The 6,109-nt window shown below is 42.3% G+C and overlaps 1 protein-coding gene across 8 annotated transcripts in view; it reads right to left on the bottom strand.

The window, feature by feature from the left end:
- The window catches only part of ARHGAP5 (Rho GTPase activating protein 5), a 93,046-nt gene extending 87,290 nt beyond the window's left edge, over nucleotides 1-5,756 (bottom strand). For 5 of the 8 annotated variants that reach the window (XR_013162221.1, XM_077126994.1, XM_077126992.1 and 2 more), the window contains exon 1: nucleotides 5,284-5,485. The gene's annotated coding sequence lies outside the window, so the exon portion shown is untranslated. Of the gene's footprint in view, nucleotides 1-5,283; nucleotides 5,488-5,660 lie in introns of those variants that run through there. The other 3 variants (XM_077126991.1, XM_077126995.1, XM_077126996.1) reach the window with 3 other exon arrangements.
- Nucleotides 5,757-6,109: the final 353 nt, after the last annotated feature.

The raw sequence follows: 6,109 nt of genomic DNA on the forward strand, positions 1-6,109 counted from the left end.
ATCAAACTCTGAAATCTGTTCTACAACCAACTGTTGTGATATACTTTGAAATTTATTGCTTCTTTATATAAATGTTTCTTTACAAAATAGAAAAAAAAAAGAGAAAGAAGAGTATAACAGAGAAGGTAAGATTTAACAAATGAGTATGACTGCTAAATCATTATGTTGATATTTCTTTTGGTCTCCAATGTCTTGGAGCAACTAGAGGTAAAAATAAAAAATCATGGAACTGTAACCCATACCAAACTTTAAAATCTGTTCTATAACTACTTGTTAAAATGTACTTGGAAATTTATTGATTTTTTAATATATATTTCACAATAAAAAAAGTCAAAAAAAAAAAAGGCTGAGTAAGAACTTCAAGGAATATGAAGTTAGAAGGAGGCACAGATAAAAAAAAATTATTTTTTCAGCTGAAAAGCAACACCCCCACTATTGTGAAGCATAGCTGAGGAGATAAAGGCAATGTGCTATACTGTAGACCTGAAAAATGCAATAGAAATTCAAAGAAATGATAGAACAGTACAGTATGGAAAAGATCAGTTCTCCACACAGAAAATATTTTAGGCTTTGTGGGCCACAGTCTCTGTTGCAAAAAATCAACTCTGCCATTATAGCAGAAAAGTAGTCATAAACCATACTTAAGGCAATGTGCATGGCTGTGTTCCAACAATACTGTACTTAAGAACAATGAAATCTGAATTTCATGTTTCATATATCATGAAATATTGATCTTTTAATTTTTTTCCCAACCATTTTGAAATGTAGAAAGCAAGCCATTACACCAAAATGGAGGCAGTCCAGAGTTGGTCCCTTGACCACAGATATCAGATGCCTGAAATATAGATTAATGGTTTCAAAGAAGAAAAAGGACTTGAATAAACTTTAAAAACAGACTGGATTTGGATGGTAAAGATAAGTAAATCCAGGTGATTAGGGTAGAGTGGTCCACCAGTGTAGGCCTATTGGAAAAATAAGGTTGAGGACGTAAGTTGACTACAAGTCTTCAAGAGCAGAGAGGAATCAGACCTTGTGATAAGCAACTGGGAGCCATTACCAATTAGTCTAGAAATGGAATGGAAGACTGGATTTGGTGGGGTCCAAAGCCCAGGAGATGGACAAATACCACAGGTTGAAGAACCTGAATTGTTATAGTGGAATTAAAAAGAGTAAGCCAAGACAGAGTTTGGGGACTGGCTTACCAGACATAAGAAATAAAGTCAAATGAGTCAATGTTTCTTAATAAAAAACTAACCAATTGCAGCAACAGGTGGGGAATACAGCTGAGAGTCATGAGGCAGTATTTCCAAAGACAAATGATAATTCAGTAGTAAAATGAAGCAAGGCAGTAACATAAATTTCAAGCCCAAACAATCTTAGAACTTAAGAAAATCACCTAAGAGACCACTTGATTTAATATCCTTACTTTATAAAGAAATATCCAAAAGACTTATATATTTAGTCAATAAAGAATTAAGTAGAAACCTGGGTCTGTCAATTCCCCAGGCCAATGGAATGTTAATTTTCTTTCTCCGAATAGTCAACCAAAAAAGAGACCACATCTTGGCCCTGAAAAATTAATTATGGAAAGAAATGTACAATTTTGGAAGAGGACATGATCAATAGGAAGAAAACTAACACACTAAAGCATATCAGAAGCCAACCAAGAGTCTTTCCAAAACTGTCCAACAACGTCAAAAGCAGTGGCTAGGATGAATAGTAATTTCAACATATTTATGTTTATTTCCCCATAACCCCTTCTAGTACTCCACAAAATGTTAATACTTTCTCCAAATCTTTCAATTTGGCTCAGATGTTACAAACTGCACTTACATTTTTACTTTATATTTCTCCTTACACACCAATCCACTCTCTTCTCTGTGCTTTTGGTTCACATTGTCATTAACTTACCTAAATATTTTTTTTCTCACTTATCCCCATCCTACCCAACTTTCAAATGACATCTCCTTTATCTAAATTCCTTTACATCAATTTTTAAAGCAGTATGTTCAGCCTGGTATATAGCTCTTCTATTCTGCCCTGAGCTGGCATCTAACTATTCATAAGATGTGATGCTCTTGCCCACCAAAACTTTAAGTTCTTTTATAGCAGGGAGCAATATTTTATGCTTATGTCACTCAGAGGGCTTAGCTGCTCAATAAAATATTGGTCTGGGGGAAACAGGCCTAATTTTAATCTGAAAAACTCTCAGAGTAAACTATTTTTCTTAATTTCAAATACAGTTTTTCCTATAAGTTTGATAAAATGACCAACTGAAGCCTTCACTTAAACTAGTAAGAGTCTGATCACTCAAGTTATTAAACAATGGTTCATATTTTATCAAAGTTTCTTCACAATTCTTTAAGAAACGGAATTTCCCTGGTGTATTTTAAACGTGTATCACAAACACCTTTTAGGAAAATGGATATAACTAAACCAGAACACCATATAATGCTTCTTAAGTCAGTTATACTATTAGTTGCATATCTTCTTGGTGTGCAAAGAAAAAAATAATCATGACTCAAATAATTCCTGAAATAGTGTTTATGGAAATTAAAGTTGTGACAGTTAAAACAATCTGGAGCTATCAAGAAAATCTCTACTGCCATTTCATAATTAAGAAGTGAATACTAAAGGCAACCTGCAGTCCTGCTAATGTTGTAAAAGGAAAAGTTTAGTTCAGTCTTCATGAGACATAACTTTTTTCTCAATTAAAAAAAAGTTATACAACTTCTGTTCTAAGCTATTGCACAAATTCATTTACAAACAAGAAATGCAAATAAAATATTTCATTCCTCAACTTTCAAAGGTTCAAAATAATTCATTTCCTCATTTTTAATTGCTAAAGTAGTTTAAATTGGCAAGCGTTAAAAAAATGACAAAAGATATCAGCATTCTGTAAAATTATTTCTTACATTAGAGTATAACCTACCCCACTTCTAATACTATCACTAATAAATGTACATTTTCTTTACTCTTCAAAATGTATTTTTGATAAACCAATGAGAACTGCCCATCATGAAAACACTGATGATAGACAGGCTCCCAGATTATTATTACCTTGTTTTTCTTAACTGTCAGTCTTCTGCGCCTCTAGTCTGAGCAAGCAACTTGGGCAAGGGTTTTAAAAGTTGAAGAAAGTAACATTATTGTTTTAGAGCTTTAAAAAAATGGCTTAGTACAAGTTAGATTTATTTATATGTAAACTTGGAGTTCAAGATGACATTTTCATCCTGCTTAAGAACTGATACCTGGTAAGTTATATAAAATGGAAGATTCTTTTCCACAGGGCTCCGAAGATAGGTCATTGAAGTTGATGATGCCTGCCCATTAATCATTTATGTGTTATTAATAAAATTGAAAGAATAAAAACATCATAATTAATATACAAAAAAACAACACACTTACCTGGGTTAAAAAATGTTGCCTAAGCATGACAACCAAATCGATTATCATCTGTACTGTTAAGACTGATTCATCTGACTATTCAGACTGATTTTGCTTTAAGTCAATCAGATCACTAAAGCTATTTCTTGAAAATTAAGAGCCTAGGTATGCACAGTCTTTCAATTCGGTATATTTGGTCATAAAGTAATTACTTCAGATAAGCATTTGCAAGTTTTTGGTGACCCACACTTACCACTCTCTTCCTCTGCTCTATGTATTACAGACAGGAGAAATGTGGGTCAATTACAGAGAGGGGACAAAAGAGCCAAAATGAGAGTGTAATTTAAAATGGAAGCAAAACCTTAATCTGAAAACTCTGTACTGTGTTATCCATAGGGTCAATATGTCTAAAAATACTAAATAAGAGCACTGTTTTATCAAATTAAAGTACAAATATACTGGAAATGACAGTAAAGTATTTCCACATGCATTTTACTAATTAATATATCTTATTAAAATATTTTTCCAAATGGTTGCAACTAAAACAAATTTTTGTTAAAAGAACCATTTTAAATGGATATAGCTAGCTTCCCTGAAGTGAATTAGATCCATACGACAGGTTAAAAGTCCTTAATAGTATATTTAAATTTAACAATGGTTTTAGCCTTGTTTTGAGAAGAGCAGTCCTCCTCCCTCCCCTCCTCAAACACCTGTAGAAGGCAGCATAAGCAAAGATTGGTAAAGACAACGATGCATTTCGCAGCTGTACTCCTCAACATTTTAAAAGATGTTGTCATTGTTTTTTACCTGTCTACCACAAAGAACAAAGCAAATTAACGACGGGATTTAAACTTCAAAACGCGTGCGCACATACCTATACGCCAATTTTTGTCTAGATTTAGACATTCAAATTCCCATTCACTAAGTATGGCCCAGAATTAGATTTCTAATCATAAAAAAGTATCTGCATCTCCCCTACAACTTTCGCGAATTTTACCAAACGTCCTAATAGTTTGCTCTTACTTCTCTGCACCTTCCACAGCCTTACCTACACCCAGAGCCTCCACCTCACTCACATTTCCAAGAACGCTGTCGCTGTAGAGGGTGTGAGGGAGCGAGTGTGTATATTTATGTGTGGATAAGTACGCGCGCGCTCCCGCGCCGGGTTCCCCACCCCCACCCCGATACTTTTCCTTAGTGGAAACAGAAGGGAGAATCTAGAGGTTATTCTGGAGAAAACTCAATATCAAAGCCTCAGCCCAGTTGCAGCTAACCGATAGGACTCTGGGTTTTGGTTGCGCAGTGCAAGTTCTCTCACACAACCCCAAGCTTTAGCAGTGGATGGGAAATTGTAGAGAACCCAGGGAGGAGTGGAGGAGATATGGAAAAAGTGAAAGGGCCGATCCCCAGAAAGGCGTTCAAGTTTGCAACCGAGATTGTGTTTCCGAATATGAGCCCACCCCTTCTCCCCCTTCCAGGTGGAACTCGTTAGCAGCAGCAACCCCAAAGCCACCTTCTTCCCCCACGTATTATACCACAGCGGGACAACTGAGCGCGGCGAGCTAGAAGACGCTTACCGGGGCCGGCGCGATCCTCGGTCACCAGGCCTTCGCCGACCCCGGCCCAGTCAACCTGTGGAGAAAGCGCCCCCTCCCCCGGCCTCTCTGCCCTTCACGCCGACCGTATCCCCCCCACCCCGCAGCAGCCGCTCCCCGACCCGCCTGCGAGGTCTGAGCGCAGCGCCAGGCTCCCCTCGGCGGCCGCGGGGCCCCAGCTCCTTGAACTGGTTACAACCGGCGGCGGCGATCGAGCCGGGCGGCCGGCGGCGGGTCACTGCCAGGTCGGGTAAGGGGCGAGGGGGCAGGCCTGGACGAGCGAGGGCTCGCAGGGACCTACCTAGCACCGCTGATCTCCTCCGTCTCCTCCTCAACGGCAGCAGTCCCGGCGGTGGCGGCGGCAGCGACATTCCTGGGGAGCGCTCCCGCCGCCGCCGCCTCCTCCTCCACTCTCTGCTCGCCTCTTCCCCCGGCGCGCTCACCCAGCGCCGCGTCCCTTCAGCAACCTCCCCCCGCCCCCCAACACACACGCCCCGAAACCCCAAGCCCTACGGCTCCCGCAACCGGATAAACCCACCCGCCCTCCCTCCCCGCCACCAGTGGCGGCCCCGTCCCTCCCCCCTTCCCCTGCGCCCGCCACCGCGCGGGGTTCAGTAATGGCGGCCACTCGGGCTTCCTCGCGCTGACGGATCTCTCTCCCTCTCTCCCGAACTTTACCTCAGCATCTCTCCCGGCGCGCACCGCCGGAACGCACGCGCGCGCGCGTAGCCACACACACCCGACCCGGGGCGGAGCGGCGGCGCAGCCTCGACGGGGCGCGCACGCGCGCTCCCGCGCCGCTCGTCCCACAATCCCCCGCCCCCGCCACCCTCACCTCGCGACGCCTCCCGCGCCGCGCGCCCGGCTCGGCCCCGCCCCTACCCTCGTCTCCCGGGAGCCTGGGAAGGCGCGAGCTATCCAGTCGGAGGGAGGGGAGCGAGCGCGCGGGGCCGCGTCCTCGCCGGCGCCCCGGCTCCCACATTGGCTTCTGCCCCTCCCCCTTCTGCCTCCGCCTCTCCCGCCCATTGGTTCCCTCTCCTACTCCATTCCTTCTCACCTTTTCCCTTTTACCCATTGGCGTGAGCATTTTTTCCTCTGCTTTACCCTTTCTCTGTATTCTGCTCCTC

The sequence above is a fragment of the Tamandua tetradactyla genome, chromosome 14, assembly GCF_023851605.1.
Source record: "Tamandua tetradactyla isolate mTamTet1 chromosome 14, mTamTet1.pri, whole genome shotgun sequence".
In the NCBI taxonomy this organism is placed as follows: Eukaryota; Metazoa; Chordata; class Mammalia; order Pilosa; family Myrmecophagidae; genus Tamandua; species Tamandua tetradactyla.